At 43.1% G+C, this 18,246-nt stretch overlaps 47 non-coding genes across 47 annotated transcripts; all 47 read left to right on the top strand.

Annotated features, from left to right (window-relative positions):
- The first annotated feature begins 85 nt into the window (after positions 1–85).
- trnak-cuu lies at positions 86–158 on the top strand. Its single transcript has one exon. It is a non-coding gene; the product is annotated as a tRNA-Lys (tRNA).
- Positions 159–400: 242 nt separating this feature from the next.
- On the top strand, positions 401–473 carry trnak-cuu. The gene has a single exon. It is a non-coding gene; the product is annotated as a tRNA-Lys (tRNA).
- Positions 474–712: 239 nt separating this feature from the next.
- Positions 713–785, top strand: trnak-cuu. The gene has a single exon. It is a non-coding gene; the product is annotated as a tRNA-Lys (tRNA).
- Positions 786–1,024: 239 nt separating this feature from the next.
- trnak-cuu lies at positions 1,025–1,097 on the top strand. The gene has a single exon. It is a non-coding gene; the product is annotated as a tRNA-Lys (tRNA).
- A 240-nt stretch (positions 1,098–1,337) lies between these two features.
- trnak-cuu lies at positions 1,338–1,410 on the top strand. Its single transcript has one exon. It is a non-coding gene; the product is annotated as a tRNA-Lys (tRNA).
- A 241-nt stretch (positions 1,411–1,651) lies between these two features.
- trnak-cuu lies at positions 1,652–1,724 on the top strand. The gene has a single exon. It is a non-coding gene; the product is annotated as a tRNA-Lys (tRNA).
- Positions 1,725–1,966: 242 nt separating this feature from the next.
- Positions 1,967–2,039, top strand: trnak-cuu. The gene has a single exon. It is a non-coding gene; the product is annotated as a tRNA-Lys (tRNA).
- Positions 2,040–2,278: 239 nt separating this feature from the next.
- trnak-cuu lies at positions 2,279–2,351 on the top strand. Its single transcript has one exon. It is a non-coding gene; the product is annotated as a tRNA-Lys (tRNA).
- Positions 2,352–2,578: 227 nt separating this feature from the next.
- trnak-cuu lies at positions 2,579–2,651 on the top strand. The gene has a single exon. It is a non-coding gene; the product is annotated as a tRNA-Lys (tRNA).
- Positions 2,652–2,890: 239 nt separating this feature from the next.
- On the top strand, positions 2,891–2,963 carry trnak-cuu. Its single transcript has one exon. It is a non-coding gene; the product is annotated as a tRNA-Lys (tRNA).
- Positions 2,964–3,204: 241 nt separating this feature from the next.
- trnak-cuu lies at positions 3,205–3,277 on the top strand. The gene has a single exon. It is a non-coding gene; the product is annotated as a tRNA-Lys (tRNA).
- Positions 3,278–3,519: 242 nt separating this feature from the next.
- On the top strand, positions 3,520–3,592 carry trnak-cuu. Its single transcript has one exon. It is a non-coding gene; the product is annotated as a tRNA-Lys (tRNA).
- A 241-nt stretch (positions 3,593–3,833) lies between these two features.
- On the top strand, positions 3,834–3,906 carry trnak-cuu. Its single transcript has one exon. It is a non-coding gene; the product is annotated as a tRNA-Lys (tRNA).
- A 241-nt stretch (positions 3,907–4,147) lies between these two features.
- Positions 4,148–4,220, top strand: trnak-cuu. Its single transcript has one exon. It is a non-coding gene; the product is annotated as a tRNA-Lys (tRNA).
- Positions 4,221–4,459: 239 nt separating this feature from the next.
- On the top strand, positions 4,460–4,532 carry trnak-cuu. The gene has a single exon. It is a non-coding gene; the product is annotated as a tRNA-Lys (tRNA).
- Positions 4,533–4,773: 241 nt separating this feature from the next.
- Positions 4,774–4,846, top strand: trnak-cuu. The gene has a single exon. It is a non-coding gene; the product is annotated as a tRNA-Lys (tRNA).
- Positions 4,847–5,088: 242 nt separating this feature from the next.
- trnak-cuu lies at positions 5,089–5,161 on the top strand. Its single transcript has one exon. It is a non-coding gene; the product is annotated as a tRNA-Lys (tRNA).
- A 242-nt stretch (positions 5,162–5,403) lies between these two features.
- Positions 5,404–5,476, top strand: trnak-cuu. Its single transcript has one exon. It is a non-coding gene; the product is annotated as a tRNA-Lys (tRNA).
- Positions 5,477–5,717: 241 nt separating this feature from the next.
- Positions 5,718–5,790, top strand: trnak-cuu. The gene has a single exon. It is a non-coding gene; the product is annotated as a tRNA-Lys (tRNA).
- Positions 5,791–6,031: 241 nt separating this feature from the next.
- On the top strand, positions 6,032–6,104 carry trnak-cuu. Its single transcript has one exon. It is a non-coding gene; the product is annotated as a tRNA-Lys (tRNA).
- Positions 6,105–6,345: 241 nt separating this feature from the next.
- On the top strand, positions 6,346–6,418 carry trnak-cuu. Its single transcript has one exon. It is a non-coding gene; the product is annotated as a tRNA-Lys (tRNA).
- A 239-nt stretch (positions 6,419–6,657) lies between these two features.
- trnak-cuu lies at positions 6,658–6,730 on the top strand. Its single transcript has one exon. It is a non-coding gene; the product is annotated as a tRNA-Lys (tRNA).
- Positions 6,731–6,972: 242 nt separating this feature from the next.
- Positions 6,973–7,045, top strand: trnak-cuu. The gene has a single exon. It is a non-coding gene; the product is annotated as a tRNA-Lys (tRNA).
- A 241-nt stretch (positions 7,046–7,286) lies between these two features.
- Positions 7,287–7,359, top strand: trnak-cuu. The gene has a single exon. It is a non-coding gene; the product is annotated as a tRNA-Lys (tRNA).
- A 239-nt stretch (positions 7,360–7,598) lies between these two features.
- On the top strand, positions 7,599–7,671 carry trnak-cuu. The gene has a single exon. It is a non-coding gene; the product is annotated as a tRNA-Lys (tRNA).
- A 241-nt stretch (positions 7,672–7,912) lies between these two features.
- trnak-cuu lies at positions 7,913–7,985 on the top strand. The gene has a single exon. It is a non-coding gene; the product is annotated as a tRNA-Lys (tRNA).
- Positions 7,986–8,227: 242 nt separating this feature from the next.
- Positions 8,228–8,300, top strand: trnak-cuu. The gene has a single exon. It is a non-coding gene; the product is annotated as a tRNA-Lys (tRNA).
- A 241-nt stretch (positions 8,301–8,541) lies between these two features.
- On the top strand, positions 8,542–8,614 carry trnak-cuu. The gene has a single exon. It is a non-coding gene; the product is annotated as a tRNA-Lys (tRNA).
- Positions 8,615–8,854: 240 nt separating this feature from the next.
- On the top strand, positions 8,855–8,927 carry trnak-cuu. The gene has a single exon. It is a non-coding gene; the product is annotated as a tRNA-Lys (tRNA).
- Positions 8,928–9,166: 239 nt separating this feature from the next.
- Positions 9,167–9,239, top strand: trnak-cuu. The gene has a single exon. It is a non-coding gene; the product is annotated as a tRNA-Lys (tRNA).
- Positions 9,240–9,480: 241 nt separating this feature from the next.
- trnak-cuu lies at positions 9,481–9,553 on the top strand. Its single transcript has one exon. It is a non-coding gene; the product is annotated as a tRNA-Lys (tRNA).
- Positions 9,554–9,792: 239 nt separating this feature from the next.
- Positions 9,793–9,865, top strand: trnak-cuu. The gene has a single exon. It is a non-coding gene; the product is annotated as a tRNA-Lys (tRNA).
- A 241-nt stretch (positions 9,866–10,106) lies between these two features.
- On the top strand, positions 10,107–10,179 carry trnak-cuu. The gene has a single exon. It is a non-coding gene; the product is annotated as a tRNA-Lys (tRNA).
- Positions 10,180–10,420: 241 nt separating this feature from the next.
- trnak-cuu lies at positions 10,421–10,493 on the top strand. The gene has a single exon. It is a non-coding gene; the product is annotated as a tRNA-Lys (tRNA).
- A 241-nt stretch (positions 10,494–10,734) lies between these two features.
- trnak-cuu lies at positions 10,735–10,807 on the top strand. The gene has a single exon. It is a non-coding gene; the product is annotated as a tRNA-Lys (tRNA).
- Positions 10,808–11,048: 241 nt separating this feature from the next.
- On the top strand, positions 11,049–11,121 carry trnak-cuu. The gene has a single exon. It is a non-coding gene; the product is annotated as a tRNA-Lys (tRNA).
- Positions 11,122–11,361: 240 nt separating this feature from the next.
- Positions 11,362–11,434, top strand: trnak-cuu. The gene has a single exon. It is a non-coding gene; the product is annotated as a tRNA-Lys (tRNA).
- Positions 11,435–11,673: 239 nt separating this feature from the next.
- Positions 11,674–11,746, top strand: trnak-cuu. The gene has a single exon. It is a non-coding gene; the product is annotated as a tRNA-Lys (tRNA).
- Positions 11,747–11,987: 241 nt separating this feature from the next.
- trnak-cuu lies at positions 11,988–12,060 on the top strand. The gene has a single exon. It is a non-coding gene; the product is annotated as a tRNA-Lys (tRNA).
- A 239-nt stretch (positions 12,061–12,299) lies between these two features.
- Positions 12,300–12,372, top strand: trnak-cuu. Its single transcript has one exon. It is a non-coding gene; the product is annotated as a tRNA-Lys (tRNA).
- A 241-nt stretch (positions 12,373–12,613) lies between these two features.
- On the top strand, positions 12,614–12,686 carry trnak-cuu. Its single transcript has one exon. It is a non-coding gene; the product is annotated as a tRNA-Lys (tRNA).
- A 241-nt stretch (positions 12,687–12,927) lies between these two features.
- Positions 12,928–13,000, top strand: trnak-cuu. Its single transcript has one exon. It is a non-coding gene; the product is annotated as a tRNA-Lys (tRNA).
- Positions 13,001–13,242: 242 nt separating this feature from the next.
- trnak-cuu lies at positions 13,243–13,315 on the top strand. The gene has a single exon. It is a non-coding gene; the product is annotated as a tRNA-Lys (tRNA).
- Positions 13,316–13,556: 241 nt separating this feature from the next.
- trnak-cuu lies at positions 13,557–13,629 on the top strand. The gene has a single exon. It is a non-coding gene; the product is annotated as a tRNA-Lys (tRNA).
- Positions 13,630–13,869: 240 nt separating this feature from the next.
- On the top strand, positions 13,870–13,942 carry trnak-cuu. Its single transcript has one exon. It is a non-coding gene; the product is annotated as a tRNA-Lys (tRNA).
- A 241-nt stretch (positions 13,943–14,183) lies between these two features.
- On the top strand, positions 14,184–14,256 carry trnak-cuu. The gene has a single exon. It is a non-coding gene; the product is annotated as a tRNA-Lys (tRNA).
- Positions 14,257–14,498: 242 nt separating this feature from the next.
- On the top strand, positions 14,499–14,571 carry trnak-cuu. The gene has a single exon. It is a non-coding gene; the product is annotated as a tRNA-Lys (tRNA).
- Positions 14,572–18,246: the final 3,675 nt, after the last annotated feature.

Below are 18,246 nucleotides of genomic sequence, written 5' to 3'. Positions count from 1 at the left end.
TACAAAGGCTTTTTTGCTCTTGTCAGATTTAGACTAGGACATGTGTAAAAAAAAAAAGAATATTAAGAAATGAAGTACATATGTAGCCCGGTTAGCTCAGTCGGTAGAGCATGAGACTCTTAATCTCAGGGTCGTGGGTTCGAGCCCCACATTGGGCGGAAAGTTTATGTATGCAGTTCCATCCAATTTGCACTTGGCTTACCAAATGTCTGCTGTGTCCTCAATCCCAAAACAGACTTGGTAACCCTCCAAATGGCTTCCACTGCAAGGTTTACAACTCTCATTGCAAGCTATAACTTCCTCTTACTTTTCCACTACAAAGGCTTTTTTGCTCTTGTCAGATTTAGACTAGGACATGTGTAAAAAAAACCAAAATATTAAGAATTGAAGTACATATGTAGCCCGGTTAGCTCAGTCGGTAGAGCATGAGACTCTTAATCTCAGGGTCGTGGGTTCGAGCCCCACATTGGGCGGAAAGTTTATGTATGCAGTCATCCACTTTGCACTTGGCTTACCAAATGTCTGCTGTGTCCTCAATCCCAAAACAGACTTGGTAACCCTCCAAATGGCTTCCACTGCAAGGTTTACAACTCTCATTGCAAGCTATAACTTCCTCTTACTTTTCCACTACAAAGGCTTTTTTGCTCTTGTCAGATTTAGACTAGGACATGTGTAAAAAAACCAAAATATTAAGAAATGAAGTACATATGTAGCCCGGTTAGCTCAGTCGGTAGAGCATGAGACTCTTAATCTCAGGGTCGTGGGTTCGAGCCCCACATTGGGCGGAAAGTTTATGTATGCAGTCGTCCACTTTGCACTTGGCTTACCAAATGTCTGCTGTGTCCTCAATCCCAAAACAGACTTGGTAACCCTCCAAATAGCTTCCACTGCAAGGTTTACAACTCTCATTGCAAGCTATAACTTCCTCTTACTTTTCCACTACAAAGGCTTTTTTGCTCTTGTCAGATTTAGACTAGGACATGTGTAAAAAAAAGAAAATATTAAGAAATGAAGTACATATGTAGCCCGGTTAGCTCAGTCGGTAGAGCATGAGACTCTTAATCTCAGGGTCGTGGGTTCGAGCCCCACATTGGGCGGAAAGTTTATTTATGCAGTTCGTCCACTTTGCACTTGGCTTACCAAATGTCTGCTGTGTCCTCAATCCCAAAACAGACTTGGTAACCCTCCAAATAGCTTCCACTGCAAGGTTTACAACTCTGATTGCAAGCTATAACTTCCTCTTACTTTTCCACTACAAAGGCTTTTTTGCTCTTGTCAGATTTAGACTAGGACATGTGTAAAAAAAAGAAAATATTAAGAAATGAAGTACATATGTAGCCCGGTTAGCTCAGTCGGTAGAGCATGAGACTCTTAATCTCAGGGTCGTGGGTTCGAGCCCCACATTGGGCGGAAAGTTTATGTATGCAGTTCCATCCAATTTGCACTTGGCTTACCAAATGTCTGCTGTGTCCTCAATCCCAAAACAGACTTGGTAACCCTCCAAATGGCTTCCACTGCAAGGTTTACAACTCTCATTGCAAGCTATAACTTCCTCTTACTTTTCCACTACAAAGGCTTTTTTGCTCTTGTCAGATTTAGACTAGGACATGTGTAAAAAAAAGAAAATATTAAGAAAAGAAGTACATATGTAGCCCGGTTAGCTCAGTCGGTAGAGCATGAGACTCTTAATCTCAGGGTCGTGGGTTCGAGCCCCACATTGGGCGGAAAGTTTATGTATGCAGTTCCATCCAATTTGCACTTGGCTTACCATAATGTCTGCTGTGTCCTCAATCCCAAAACAGACTTGGTAACCCTCCAAATAGCTTCCACTGCAAGGTTTACAACTCTCATTGCAAGCTATAACTTCCTCTTACTTTTCCACTACAAAGGCTTTTTTGCTCTTGTCAGATTTAGACTAGGACATGTGTAAAAAAAAGAAAATATTAAGAAAAGAAGTACATATGTAGCCCGGTTAGCTCAGTCGGTAGAGCATGAGACTCTTAATCTCAGGGTCGTGGGTTCGAGCCCCACATTGGGCGGAAAGTTTATGTATGCAGTTGCACACTTTGCACTTGGCTTACCAAATGTCTGCTGTGTCCTCAATCCCAAAACAGACTTGGTAACCCTCCAAATAGCTTCCACTGCAAGGTTTACAACTCTCATTGCAAGCTATAACTTCCTCTTACTTTTCCACTACAAAGGCTTTTTTGCTCTTGTCAGATTTAGACTAGGACATGTGTAAAAAAAAGAAAATATTAAGAAAAGAAGTACATATGTAGCCCGGTTAGCTCAGTCGGTAGAGCATGAGACTCTTAATCTCAGGGTCGTGGGTTCGAGCCCCACATTGGGCGGAAAGTTTATGTATGCAGTTGCACACTTTGCACTTGGCTTACCAAATGTCTGCTGTGTCCTCAATCCCAAAACAGACTTGGTAACACTCCAACAAGGTTTACAACTCTCATTGCAAGCTATAACTTCCTCTTACTTTTCCACTACAAAGGCTTATTTGTTCTTGTCAGATTTAGACTAGGACATGTGTAAAAAAAAAGAAAATATTAAGAATTGAAGTACATATGTAGCCCGGTTAGCTCAGTCGGTAGAGCATGAGACTCTTAATCTCAGGGTCGTGGGTTCGAGCCCCACATTGGGCGGAAAGTTTATGTATGCAGTTGCACACTTTGCACTTGGCTTACCAAATGTCTGCTGTGTCCTCAATCCCAAAACAGACTTGGTAACCCTCCAAATAGCTTCAACTGCAAGGTTTACAACTCTCATTGCAAGCTATAACTTCCTCTTACTTTTCCACTACAAAGGCTTTTTTGCTCTTGTCAGATTTAGACTAGGACATGTGTAAAAAAAAGAAAATATTAAGAAATGAAGTACATATGTAGCCCGGTTAGCTCAGTCGGTAGAGCATGAGACTCTTAATCTCAGGGTCGTGGGTTCGAGCCCCACATTGGGCGGAAAGTTTATGTATGCAGTTCCATCCAATTTGCACTTGGCTTTCATAATGTCTGCTGTGTCCTCAATCCCAAAACAGACTTGGTAACCCTCCAAATGGCTTCCACTGCAAGGTTTACAACTCTCATTGCAAGCTATAACTTCCTCTTACTTTTCCACTACAAAGGCTTTTTTGCTCTTGTCAGATTTAGACTAGGACATGTGTAAAAAAAAGAAAATATTAAGAAATGAAGTACATATGTAGCCCGGTTAGCTCAGTCGGTAGAGCATGAGACTCTTAATCTCAGGGTCGTGGGTTCGAGCCCCACATTGGGCGGAAAGTTTATGTATGCAGTTCCATCCAATTTGCACTTGGCTTACCAAATGTCTGCTGTGTCCTCAATCCCAAAACAGACTTGGTAACCCTCCAAATAGGCTTCCACTGCAAGTTTTACAACTCTCATTGCAAGCTATAACTTCCTCTTACTTTTCCACTACAAAGGCTTTTTTGCTCTTGTCAGATTTAGACTAGGACATGTGTAAAAAAAAGAAAATATTAAGAAAAGAAGTACATATGTAGCCCGGTTAGCTCAGTCGGTAGAGCATGAGACTCTTAATCTCAGGGTCGTGGGTTCGAGCCCCACATTGGGCGGAAAGTTTATGTATGCAGTTCCATCCAATTTGCACTTGGCTTTCATAATGTCTGCTGTGTCCTCAATCCCAAAACAGACTTGGTAACCCTCCAAATAGCTTCCACTGCAAGGTTTACAACTCTGATTGCAAGCTATAACTTCCTCTTACTTTTCCACTACAAAGGCTTTTTTGCTCTTGTCAGATTTAGACTAGGACATGTGTAAAAAAAAGAAAATATTAAGAAATGAAGTACATATGTAGCCCGGTTAGCTCAGTCGGTAGAGCATGAGACTCTTAATCTCAGGGTCGTGGGTTCGAGCCCCACATTGGGCGGAAAGTTTATGTATGCAGTTCCATCCAATTTGCACTTGGCTTTCATAATGTCTGCTGTGTCCTCAATCCCAAAACAGACTTGGTAACCCTCCAAATGGCTTCCACTGCAAGGTTTACAACTCTCATTGCAAGCTATAACTTCCTCTTACTTTTCCACTACAAAGGCTTTTTTGCTCTTGTCAGATTTAGACTAGGACATGTGTAAAAAAAAGAAAATATTAAGAAATGAAGTACATATGTAGCCCGGTTAGCTCAGTCGGTAGAGCATGAGACTCTTAATCTCAGGGTCGTGGGTTCGAGCCCCACATTGGGCGGAAAGTTTATGTATGCAGTCGTCCACTTTGCACTTGGCTTACCAAATGTCTGCTGTGTCCTCAATCCCAAAACAGACTTGGTAACCCTCCAAATAGCTTCCACTGCAAGGTTTACAACTCTGATTGCAAGCTATAACTTCCTCTTACTTTTCCACTACAAAGGCTTTTTTGCTCTTGTCAGATTTAGACTAGGACATGTGTAAAAAAAAGAAAATATTAAGAAATGAAGTACATATGTAGCCCGGTTAGCTCAGTCGGTAGAGCATGAGACTCTTAATCTCAGGGTCGTGGGTTCGAGCCCCACATTGGGCGGAAAGTTTATGTATGCAGTTCCATCCACTTTGCACTTGGCTTACCAAATGTCTGCTGTGTCCTCAATCCCAAAACAGACTTGGTAACCCTCCAAATGGCTTCCACTGCAAGGTTTACAACTCTCATTGCAAGCTATAACTTCCTCTTACTTTTCCACTACAAAGGCTTTTTTGCTCTTGTCAGATTTAGACTAGGACATGTGTAAAAAAAAGAAAATATTAAGAAATGAAGTACATATGTAGCCCGGTTAGCTCAGTCGGTAGAGCATGAGACTCTTAATCTCAGGGTCGTGGGTTCGAGCCCCACATTGGGCGGAAAGTTTATGTATGCAGTTCCATCCAATTTGCACTTGGCTTACCATAATGTCTGCTGTGTCCTCAATCCCAAAACAGACTTGGTAACCCTCCAAATGGCTTCCACTGCAAGGTTTACAACTCTCATTGCAAGCTATAACTTCCTCTTACTTTTCCACTACAAAGGCTTTTTTGCTCTTGTCAGATTTAGACTAGGACATGTGTAAAAAAAAGAAAATATTAAGAAATGAAGTACATATGTAGCCCGGTTAGCTCAGTCGGTAGAGCATGAGACTCTTAATCTCAGGGTCGTGGGTTCGAGCCCCACATTGGGCGGAAAGTTTATGTATGCAGTTCCATTCAATTTGCACTTGGCTTTCATAATGTCTGCTGTGTCCTCAATCCCAAAACAGACTTGGTAACCCTCCAAATGGCTTCCACTGCAAGGTTTACAACTCTCATTGCAAGCTATAACTTCCTCTTACTTTTCCACTACAAAGGCTTTTTTGCTCTTGTCAGATTTAGACTAGGACATGTGTAAAAAAAAAGTAAATATTAAGAAATGAAGTACATATGTAGCCCGGTTAGCTCAGTCGGTAGAGCATGAGACTCTTAATCTCAGGGTCGTGGGTTCGAGCCCCACATTGGGCGGAAAGTTTATGTATGCAGTTCATCCAATTTGCACTTGGCTTACATAATGTCTGCTGTGTCCTCAATCCCAAAACAGTCTTGGTAACCCTCCAAATGGCTTCCACTGCAAGGTTTACAACTCTGATTGCAAGCTATAACTTCCTCTTACTTTTCCACTACAAAGGCTTTTTTGCTCTTGTCAGATTTAGACTAGGACATGTGTAAAAAAAAAAAGAATATTAAGAAATGAAGTACATATGTAGCCCGGTTAGCTCAGTCGGTAGAGCATGAGACTCTTAATCTCAGGGTCGTGGGTTCGAGCCCCACATTGGGCGGAAAGTTTATGTATGCAGTTCCATCCAATTTGCACTTGGCTTACCAAATGTCTGCTGTGTCCTCAATCCCAAAACAGACTTGGTAACCCTCCAAATAGCTTCCACTGCAAGGTTTACAACTCTCATTGCGAGCTATAACTTCCTCTTACTTTTCCACTACAAAGGCTTTTTTGCTCTTGTCAGATTTAGACTAGGACATGTGTAAAAAAAAGAAAATATTAAGAAAAGAAGTACATATGTAGCCCGGTTAGCTCAGTCGGTAGAGCATGAGACTCTTAATCTCAGGGTCGTGGGTTCGAGCCCCACATTGGGCGGAAAGTTTATGTATACAGTTCCATCCAATTTGCACTTGGCTTACCAAATGTCTGCTGTGTCCTCAATCCCAAAACAGACTTGGTAACCCTCCAAATGACTTCCACTGCAAGGTTTACAACTCTCATTGCAAGCTATAACTTCCTCTTACTTTTCCACTACAAAGGCTTATTTGTTCTTGTCAGATTTAGACTAGGACATGTGTAAAAAAAAGAAAATATTAAGAAAAGAAGTACATATGTAGCCCGGTTAGCTCAGTCGGTAGAGCATGAGACTCTTAATCTCAGGGTCGTGGGTTCGAGCCCCACATTGGGCGGAAAGTTTATGTATGCAGTCGTCCACTTTGCACTTGGCTTTCATAATGTCTGCTGTGTCCTCAATCCCAAAACAGACTTGGTAACCCTCCAAATAGCTTCCACTGCAAGGTTTACAACTCTCATTGCAAGCTATAACTTCCTCTTACTTTTCCACTACAAAGGCTTTTTTGCTCTTGTCAGATTTAGACTAGGACATGTGTAAAAAAAAGAAAATATTAAGAAATGAAGTACATATGTAGCCCGGTTAGCTCAGTCGGTAGAGCATGAGACTCTTAATCTCAGGGTCGTGGGTTCGAGCCCCACATTGGGCGGAAAGTTTATGTATGCAGTTCCATCCAATTTGCACTTGGCTTACCATAATGTCTGCTGTGTCCTCAATCCCAAAACAGACTTGGTAACCCTCCAAATAGCTTCCACTGCAAGGTTTACAACTCTCATTGCAAGCTATAACTTCCTCTTACTTTTCCACTACAAAGGCTTTTTTGCTCTTGTCAGATTTAGACTAGGACATGTGTAAAAAAAAGAAAATATTAAGAAATGAAGTACATATGTAGCCCGGTTAGCTCAGTCGGTAGAGCATGAGACTCTTAATCTCAGGGTCGTGGGTTCGAGCCCCACATTGGGCGGAAAGTTTATGTATGCAGTTCCATCCAATTTGCACTTGGCTTACCAAATGTCTGCTGTGTCCTCAATCCCAAAACAGACTTGGTAACCCTCCAAATGGCTTCCACTGCAAGGTTTACAACTCTCATTGCAAGCTATAACTTCCTCTTACTTTTCCACTACAAAGGCTTTTTTGCTCTTGTCAGATTTAGACTAGGACATGTGTAAAAAAAAGAAAATATTAAGAAATGAAGTACATATGTAGCCCGGTTAGCTCAGTCGGTAGAGCATGAGACTCTTAATCTCAGGGTCGTGGGTTCGAGCCCCACATTGGGCGGAAAGTTTATGTATGCAGTCGTCCACTGTGCACTTGGCTTTCATAATGTCTGCTGTGTCCTCAATCCCAAAACAGACTTGGTAACCCTCCAAATAGCTTCCACTGCAAGGTTTACAACTCTGATTGCAAGCTATAAGTTCCTCTTACTTTTCCACTACAAAGGCTTTTTTGCTCTTGTCAGATTTAGACTAGGACATGTGTAAAAAAAAGAAAATATTAAGAATTGAAGTACATATGTAGCCCGGTTAGCTCAGTCGGTAGAGCATGAGACTCTTAATCTCAGGGTCGTGGGTTCGAGCCCCACATTGGGCGGAAAGTTTATGTATGCAGTTCCATCCAATTTGCACTTGGCTTTCATAATGTCTGCTGTGTCCTCAATCCCAAAACAGACTTGGTAACCCTCCAAATGGCTTCCACTGCAAGGTTTACAACTCTCATTGCAAGCTATAACTTCCTCTTACTTTTCCACTACAAAGGCTTTTTTGCTCTTGTCAGATTTAGACTAGGACATGTGTAAAAAAAAGAAAATATTAAGAAATGAAGTACATATGTAGCCCGGTTAGCTCAGTCGGTAGAGCATGAGACTCTTAATCTCAGGGTCGTGGGTTCGAGCCCCACATTGGGCGGAAAGTTTATGTATGCAGTTCCATCCAATTTGCACTTGGCTTACCATAATGTCTGCTGTGTCCTCAATCCCAAAACAGACTTGGTAACCCTCCAAATGGCTTCCACTGCAAGGTTTACAACTCTGATTGCAAGCTATAACTTCCTCTTACTTTTCCACTACAAAGGCTTTTTTGCTCTTGTCAGATTTAGACTAGGACATGTGTAAAAAAAAGAAAATATTAAGAAATGAAGTACATATGTAGCCCGGTTAGCTCAGTCGGTAGAGCATGAGACTCTTAATCTCAGGGTCGTGGGTTCGAGCCCCACATTGGGCGGAAAGTTTATGTATGCAGTTCCATCCAATTTGCACTTGGCTTTCATAATGTCTGCTGTGTCCTCAATCCCAAAACAGACTTGGTAACCCTCCAAATAGCTTCCACTGCAAGGTTTACAACTCTCATTGCAAGCTATAACTTCCTCTTACTTTTCCACTACAAAGGCTTTTTTGCTCTTGTCAGATTTAGACTAGGACATGTGTAAAAAAAAGAAAATATTAAGAAAAGAAGTACATATGTAGCCCGGTTAGCTCAGTCGGTAGAGCATGAGACTCTTAATCTCAGGGTCGTGGGTTCGAGCCCCACATTGGGCGTAAAGTTTATGTATGCAGTTGCACACTTTGCACTTGGCTTACCATAATGTCTGCTGTGTCCTCAATCCCAAAACAGACTTGGTAACCCTCCAAATGGCTTCCACTGCAAGGTTTACAACTCTGATTGCAAGCTATAACTTCCTCTTACTTTTCCACTACAAAGGCTTTTTTGCTCTTGTCAGATTTAGACTAGGACATGTGTAAAAAAAAGAAAATATTAAGAATTGACGTACATATGTAGCCCGGTTAGCTCAGTCGGTAGAGCATGAGACTCTTAATCTCAGGGTCGTGGGTTCGAGCCCCACATTGGGCGTAAAGTTTATGTATGCAGTTGCACACTTTGCACTCGGCTTACCAAATGTCTGCTGTGTCCTCAATCCCAAAACAGTCTTGGTAACACTCCAAATGGCTTCCACTGCAAGGTTTACAACTCTGATTGCAAGCTATAACTTCCTCTTACTTTTCCACTACAAAGGCTTTTTTGCTCTTGTCAGATTTAGACTAGGACATGTGTAAAAAAAAGAAAATATTAAGAAAAGAAGTACATATGTAGCCCGGTTAGCTCAGTCGGTAGAGCATGAGACTCTTAATCTCAGGGTCGTGGGTTCGAGCCCCACATTGGGCGGAAAGTTTATGTATGCAGTTCCATCCAATTTGCACTTGGCTTACCAAATGTCTGCTGTGTCCTCAATCCCAAAACAGACTTGGTAACCCTCCAAATAGCTTCCACTGCAAGGTTTACAACTCTGATTGCAAGCTATAACTTCCTCTTACTTTTCCACTACAAAGGCTTTTTTGCTCTTGTCAGATTTAGACTAGGACATGTGTAAAAAAAAAAAAATATTAAGAAATGAAGTACATATGTAGCCCGGTTAGCTCAGTCGGTAGAGCATGAGACTCTTAATCTCAGGGTCGTGGGTTCGAGCCCCACATTGGGCGGAAAGTTTATGTATGCAGTCGTCCACTTTGCACTTGGCTTACCAAATGTCTGCTGTGTCCTCAATCCCAAAACAGACTTGGTAACCCTCCAAATAGCTTCCACTGCAAGGTTTACAACTCTCATTGCAAGCTATAACTTCCTCTTACTTTTCCACTACAAAGGCTTTTTTGCTCTTGTCAGATTTAGACTAGGACATGTGTAAAAAAAAGAAAATATTAAGAAAAGAAGTACATATGTAGCCCGGTTAGCTCAGTCGGTAGAGCATGAGACTCTTAATCTCAGGGTCGTGGGTTCGAGCCCCACATTGGGCGGAAAGTTTATGTATGCAGTTCCATCCAATTTGCACTTGGCTTACCAAATGTCTGCTGTGTCCTCAATCCCAAAACAGACTTGGTAACCCTCCAAATAGCTTCAACTGCAAGGTTTACAACTCTGATTGCAAGCTATAACTTCCTCTTACTTTTCCACTACAAAGGCTTTTTTGCTCTTGTCAGATTTAGACTAGGACATGTGTAAAAAAAAGAAAATATTAAGAAATTAAATACATATGTAGCCCGGTTAGCTCAGTCGGTAGAGCATGAGACTCTTAATCTCAGGGTCGTGGGTTCGAGCCCCACATTGGGCGGAAAGTTTATGTATGCAGTTCCATCCAATTTGCACTTGGCTTACATAATGTCTGCTGTGTCCTCAATCCCAAAACAGACTTGGTAACCCTCCAAATGGCTTCCACTGCAAGGTTTACAACTCTCATTGCAAGCTATAACTTCCTCTTACTTTTCCACTACAAAGGCTTTTTTGCTCTTGTCAGATTTAGACTAGGACATGTGTAAAAAAAAGAAAATATTAAGAAATGAAGTACATATGTAGCCCGGTTAGCTCAGTCGGTAGAGCATGAGACTCTTAATCTCAGGGTCGTGGGTTCGAGCCCCACATTGGGCGGAAAGTTTATGTATGCAGTTGCATCCAATTTGCACTTGGCTTTCATAATGTCTGCTGTGTCCTCAATCCCAAAACAGACTTGGTAACCCTCCAAATAGCTTCCACTGCAAGGTTTACAACTCTGATTGCAAGCTATAACTTCCTCTTACTTTTCCACTACAAAGGCTTTTTTGCTCTTGTCAGATTTAGACTAGGACATGCGTAAAAAAAACAAAATATTAAGAATTGAAGTACATATGTAGCCCGGTTAGCTCAGTCGGTAGAGCATGAGACTCTTAATCTCAGGGTCGTGGGTTCGAGCCCCACATTGGGCGGAAAGTTTATGTATGCAGTTCCATCCAATTTGCACTTGGCTTTCATAATGTCTGCTGTGTCCTCAATCCCAAAACAGACTTGGTAACCCTCCAAATGGCTTCCACTGCAAGGTTTACAACTCTCATTGCAAGCTATAACTTCCTCTTACTTTTCCACTACAAAGGCTTTTTTGCTCTTGTCAGATTTAGACTAGGACATGTGTAAAAAAAAGAAAATATTAAGAAATGAAGTACATATGTAGCCCGGTTAGCTCAGTCGGTAGAGCATGAGACTCTTAATCTCAGGGTCGTGGGTTCGAGCCCCACATTGGGCGGAAAGTTTATGTATGCAGTTCGTCCACTTTGCACTTGGCTTACCAAATGTCTGCTGTGTCCTCAATCCCAAAACAGACTTGGTAACCCTCCAAATAGCTTCCACTGCAAGGTTTACAACTCTGATTGCAAGCTATAACTTCCTCTTACTTTTCCACTACAAAGGCTTTTTTGCTCTTGTCAGATTTAGACTAGGACATGTGTAAAAAAAAGAAAATATTAAGAAATGAAGTACATATGTAGCCCGGTTAGCTCAGTCGGTAGAGCATGAGACTCTTAATCTCAGGGTCGTGGGTTCGAGCCCCACATTGGGCGGAAAGTTTATGTATGCAGTCGTCCACTTTGCACTTGGCTTACCAAATGTCTGCTGTGTCCTCAATCCCAAAACAGACTTGGTAACCCTCCAAATAGCTTCCACTGCAAGGTTTACAACTCTGATTGCAAGCTATAACTTCCTCTTACTTTTCCACTACAAAGGCTTTTTTGCTCTTGTCAGATTTAGACTAGGACATGTGTAAAAAAAAGTAAATATTAAGAATTGATGTACATATGTAGCCCGGTTAGCTCAGTCGGTAGAGCATGAGACTCTTAATCTCAGGGTCGTGGGTTCGAGCCCCACATTGGGCGGAAAGTTTATGTATGCAGTTCCATCCAATTTGCACTTGGCTTACCAAATGTCTGCTGTGTCCTCAATCCCAAAACAGACTTGGTAACCCTCCAAATAGCTTCCACTGCAAGGTTTACAACTCTGATTGCAAGCTATAACTTCCTCTTACTTTTCCACTACAAAGGCTTTTTTGCTCTTGTCAGATTTAGACTAGGACATGTGTAAAAAAAAGAAAATATTAAGAAATGAAGTACATATGTAGCCCGGTTAGCTCAGTCGGTAGAGCATGAGACTCTTAATCTCAGGGTCGTGGGTTCGAGCCCCACATTGGGCGGAAAGTTTATGTATGCAGTCGTCCACTTTGCACTTGGCTTACCAAATGTCTGCTGTGTCCTCAATCCCAAAACAGACTTGGTAACCCTCCAAATAGCTTCCACTGCAAGGTTTACAACTCTCATTGCAAGCTATAACTTCCTCTTACTTTTCCACTACAAAGGCTTTTTTGCTCTTGTCAGATTTAGACTAGGACATGTGTAAAAAAAAGAAAATATTAAGAAATGAAGTACATATGTAGCCCGGTTAGCTCAGTCGGTAGAGCATGAGACTCTTAATCTCAGGGTCGTGGGTTCGAGCCCCACATTGGGCGGAAAGTTTATGTATGCAGTTCCATCCAATTTGCACTTGGCTTACCAAATGTCTGCTGTGTCCTCAATCCCAAAACAGACTTGGTAACCCTCCAAATAGCTTCCACTGCAAGGTTTACAACTCTGATTGCAAGCTATAACTTCCTCTTACTTTTCCACTACAAAGGCTTTTTTGCTCTTGTCAGATTTAGACTAGGACATGTGTAAAAAAAAGAAAATATTAAGAAATGAAGTACATATGTAGCCCGGTTAGCTCAGTCGGTAGAGCATGAGACTCTTAATCTCAGGGTCGTGGGTTCGAGCCCCACATTGGGCGGAAAGTTTATGTATGCAGTTCCATCCAATTTGCACTTGGCTTTCATAATGTCTGCTGTGTCCTCAATCCCAAAACAGACTTGGTAACCCTCCAAATGGCTTCCACTGCAAGGTTTACAACTCTCATTGCAAGCTATAACTTCCTCTTACTTTTCCACTACAAAGGCTGTTTTGCTCTTGTCAGATTTAGACTAGGACATGTGTAAAAAAAAGAAAATATTAAGAAATTAAGTACATATGTAGCCCGGTTAGCTCAGTCGGTAGAGCATGAGACTCTTAATCTCAGGGTCGTGGGTTCGAGCCCCACATTGGGCGGAAAGTTTATGTATGCAGTTGCATCCAATTTGCACTTGGCTTTCATAATGTCTGCTGTGTCCTCAATCCCAAAACAGACTTGGTAACCCTCCAAATAGCTTCCACTGCAAGGTTTACAACTCTGATTGCAAGCTATAACTTCCTCTTACTTTTCCACTACAAAGGCTTTTTTGCTCTTGTCAGATTTAGACTAGGACATGTGTAAAAAAAAAGAAAATATTAAGAAATGAAGTACATATGTAGCCCGGTTAGCTCAGTCGGTAGAGCATGAGACTCTTAATCTCAGGGTCGTGGGTTCGAGCCCCACATTGGGCGGAAAGTTTATGTATGCAGTTGCATCCAATTTGCACTTGGCTTTCATAATGTCTGCTGTGTCCTCAATCCCAAAACAGACTTGGTAACCCTCCAAATGGCTTCCACTGCAAGGTTTACAACTCTCATTGCAAGCTATAACTTCCTCTTACTTTTCCACTACAAAGGCTGTTTTGCTCTTGTCAGATTTAGACTAGGACATGTGTAAAAAAAAGAAAATATTAAGAAATTAAGTACATATGTAGCCCGGTTAGCTCAGTCGGTAGAGCATGAGACTCTTAATCTCAGGGTCGTGGGTTCGAGCCCCACATTGGGCGGAAAGTTTATGTATGCAGTTCCATCCAATTTGCACTTGGCTTTCATAATGTCTGCTGTGTCCTCAATCCCAAAACAGACTTGGTAACCCTCCAAATGGCTTCCACTGCAAGGTTTACAACTCTGATTGCAAGCTATAACTTCCTCTTACTTTTCCACTACAAAGGCTTTTTTGCTCTTGTCAGATTTAGACTAGGACATGTGTAGAAAAAGGATATATTAAGAAATGAAGTACATATGTAGCCCGGTTAGCTCAGTCGGTAGAGCATGAGACTCTTAATCTCAGGGTCGTGGGTTCGAGCCCCACATTGGGCGGAAAGTTTATGTATGCAGTTCCATCCAATTTGCACTTGGCTTTCATAATGTCTGCTGTGTCCTCAATCCCAAAACAGACTTGGTAACCCTCCAAATGGCTTCCACTGCAAGGTTTACAACTCTCATTGCAAGCTATAACTTCCTCTTACTTTTCCACTACAAAGGCTGTTTTGCTCTTGTCAGATTTAGACTAGGACATGTGTAAAAAAAAGAAAATATTAAGAAATGAAGTACATATGTAGCCCGGTTAGCTCAGTCGGTAGAGCATGAGACTCTTAATCTCAGGGTCGTGGGTTCGAGCCCCACATTGGGCGGAAAGTTTATGTATGCAGTTGCATCCAATTTGCACTTGGCTTTCATAATGTCTGCTGTGTCCTCAATCCCAAAACAGACTTGGTAACCCTCCAAATGGCTTCCACTGCAAGGTTTACAACTCTCATTGCAAGCTATAACTTCCTCTTACTTTTCCACTACAAAGGCTTTTTTTGCTCTTGTCAGATTTAGACTAGGACATGTGTAAAAAAAAGAAAATATTAAGAAATTAAGTACATATGTAGCCCGGTTAGCTCAGTCGGTAGAGCATGAGACTCTTAATCTCAGGGTCGTGGGTTCGAGCCCCACATTGGGCGGAAAGTTTATGTATGCAGTCGTCCACTTTGCACTTAGCTTACCAAATGTCTGCTGTGTCCTCAATCCCAAAACAGACTTGGTAACCCTCCAAATAGCTTCCACTGCAAGGTTTACAACTCTCATTGCAAGCTATAACTTCCTCTTACTTTTCCACTACAAAGGCTTTTTTGCTCTTGTCAGATTTAGACTAGGACATGTGTAAAAAAAAGAAAATATTAAGAAAAGAAGTACATATGTAGCCCGGTTAGCTCAGTCGGTAGAGCATGAGACTCTTAATCTCAGGGTCGTGGGTTCGAGCCCCACATTGGGTGGAAAGTTTATGTATGCAGTTCCATCCAATTTGCACTTGGCTTACCAAATGTCTGCTGTGTCCTCAATCCCAAAACAGACTTGGTAACCCTCCAAATAGCTTCCACTGCAAGGTTAACAACTCTCATTGCGAGCTATAACTTCCTCTTACTTTTCCACTACAAAGGCTTTTTTGCTCTTGTCAGATTTAGACTAGGACATGTGTAAAAGAACCAAAATATTAAGAATTGAAGTACATATGTAGCCCGGTTGGCTCCCCCTGCCACATGAAAATCGAGCTTATTCTTGGTAGTGACAGCCAATCACGTTGCTCCCTGCTACCAAGAATATACCAAGATTTGGAGACGATGGCCAATCAGCGCCCGTATCGCTACCAAGATTTGCCCCGGTTGCTACCAGGAATTGACCAATCAGTGAAGACTTCTACTCGACATTGCAGCTCGCCTCGAATTCAATCGTCAGCCGGCAGAACGTCACTTCGGAAATCGGCATTTTCCTATTCTTCTGCATTTCTGAGGTAAGTCGACATTTTTCTCTGGCTAGCTATAGTCCGTCCACTAATGTCATTCAATACAATGGGAGGAATAACCTGCCGTCTCATAATGACGGTGACAGCAGTTAATGACTAGGTAGCTACCTGTCTGTTCACCAACCCGGCATAACATGACAGCTGAAATTACTTTCCCGATCGCGATTGATTTTGAGACTTTTCACACTAATGACCGATGCTACTTGAAGTCACTTTTATCGTCGGATGTGCCGGGGAACTGTGCCGCCGATGGCAATCTCCGTGCCGCTTCCTAATGACGGTGACAGCGGTAAAGACGAGATCAAACCTGCCGTCTCGTAATGCCGATGACACCGGCAGGTAATGACTAGATAGCTACCTGCGATTGATTTTTAGACTTTCCACCAACAATCGATGCTACTCGAAGTCAGTTTATCTCCGCGCTTTCCAACATTGAGTCCCTTTCACGGGGCAAACACTAATGTCCTGGGCCTTCCTACCTCGGTACAGTAGCGGTACAGTAACGCTACGGTCCGAGATTGCCTATTTCCCCTTTTCATTTAGTCTTTCTAGTAACAACTGAATTGCGACGTAATAGATAGGACCAGACTTGTCAAGTTTAAATGGCATATTGCTTTTGATAGCATGTATCATTATCTTTAAGTACTGTATCGTCGCTTTGGATAAAAGCGTCTGCTAAATGACATTGTAACATCTCTGAGTGTTTGTGGGATATTATCTTAGATTTTGAGCCTGTTGAGAGAATGTACATAGAGCATAGTATCAAATCAACATCAAAAGGGGGGTGGTGGTGGTTGAATAAGACTGGGAGTAATTATGGGGGGGGGGGATAATAATGATGATAATGATGCGTTTCCACATGTTGTATCCATTTAATCACAGCTCTGATACTTATCTTTCTCTGTTAGTGAACTTTTTTTTTTCTTCTTTTTTTTCAAATTTAGATGGAACCACGCTTCAGGAGACGCGCTGATGGCAGTCTAAACTTGACTGACTCACTGGAAGCAGCAAATGTCAAGGCTGTCAATAAAGGAAAGCCATGGGTTAAACCGATGTCTCCAGAGCTGGTTGTTACTAATGCAAAAAAAGCATTAATTAAGAGCAAAGGCGATCCAGCGAACAGAAAGCACCTGCTGGGTTTCTTTCAGATTCAGTTTGGTGTGTTTCGTGGGCAAACTTTCCGGTGGGTTGCCGAAAATGCCCTAGGGTATGCTGCTTACCTGGTGGCAGCTATGAGGAGAGACCCCACAGGAGGAAGTAAGGACACACAAGACCATGCCCACAGTAAAATGTGTTTTAGAGAGTACATGGAGCTCTTTCCCTCTGGCAATATTGCAATTGCCATGAAAGAAGAGCAATATGCCTCTAAAACTCCCCAACCACCTGCCTCCACCCAGCACACTACCACCACTCAGCCTGCTCCTGCAACCCAACTCTGTCACACCAGTGAGTATGCTGCAGCTTCTGAGCTCACTCCTCCTGTGCATCACACTGCCACTACCCAGCTCCCTCACACTGCTCAGCATGTTCCCACCATCCAGCCTGGTCCTTCCAGCCAGCATCCAGCGTCCACCTCCTCTCTCCGCTCCCTTTTGGTCAGGAGGAACTTGCCTGACCAGCAGAGCCTGACCAAGCATGTGAAAAGGCTGATTTCCCCCTTCAAAGACAAACCTTGTAAGCAAACATTAATTAGTGTAGGCTCATTTGTGTTAAGCATTTGAAGGAAATATTTGGAACTATAAACAAATTCATAAGCAGTAATATAGCATCACTGTTTAGTCTAAGAGTCAGAGTGAGATAAATCAAATTCAAATGTCTCACAGGCCTTCCACATAAAGAAATGGCACCACCCAGTGGTCCCTTGGGCTCACTGTCCAAAATAAACTTTATAATTCTAAATTATCTCTACATTATTGTGATGTTAACTTGTTAGTCCTATTTCATTGTTATTTTTAGCCCCTGCATGGCCATCACCTACTCTTGTGAAAAGGACTGTGTCCAAAGCAGCCACCCCACCCTCCTCCAGCCTGGCCCACTTACCTGTGTCAGCTGGTCCCTCCTCCTCCACCCTGGCCCGCTTACCTGTGTCATCTGGTCCCTCCTCCTCCACCCTGGCCCGCTTACCTGTGTCAGCTGGTCCCTCCTCCTCCACCCTGGCCCACTTACCTGTGTCAGCTGGTCCCTCCTCCTCCACCCTGGCCCGCTTACCTGTGTCAGCTGGTCCCTCCTCCTCCACCCTGGCCCGCTTACCTGTGTCAGCTGGTCCCTCCTCCTCCACCCTGGCCCACTTACCTGTGTCAGCTGGTCCCTCCTCCTCCACCCTGGCCCGCTTACCTGTGTCAGCTGGTCCCTCCTCCTCCACCCTGGCCCACTTACCTGTGTCAGCTGGTCCCTCCTCCACCCTGGCCCGCTTACCTGTGTCAGCTGGTCCCTCCTCCAGCCTGGCCCGCTTACCTGTGTCAGCTGGTCCCTCCTCCTCCACCCTGGCCCGCTTACCTGTGTCAGCTGGTCCCTCCTCCTCCACCCTGGCCCGCTTACCTGTGTCAGCTGGTCCCTCCTCCTCCACCCTGGCCCGCTTACCTGTGTCAGCTGGTCCCTCTTCCGCCTTTGCCTACCCGCCTGTGTCAGCTGGTCCCTCTTCCGCCTTTGCCTACCCGCCTATGTCAGCTGGTCCCTCTTCCAGCCTCGCCTACCCACATGTGTCCTCTGAACTGGATGACAGCACATTGCTGTCAGAGGTAATTAGGTGGGAGGAGGCACAAGTGGCACGTAAGTTTACCCTTTATTTCACAGACAATATAATTGTCAGTTTTATTTTGTAGTCCTGAATCGTTGT

The sequence above is a fragment of the Notolabrus celidotus genome, unplaced genomic scaffold (genome assembly GCF_009762535.1).
Source record: "Notolabrus celidotus isolate fNotCel1 unplaced genomic scaffold, fNotCel1.pri scaffold_242_arrow_ctg1, whole genome shotgun sequence".
Taxonomy (NCBI): domain Eukaryota; kingdom Metazoa; phylum Chordata; class Actinopteri; order Labriformes; family Labridae; genus Notolabrus; species Notolabrus celidotus.
Note: the sequence above shows the minus strand (reverse complement) of the source record. Positions and strands in the feature narration are given on the sequence as shown.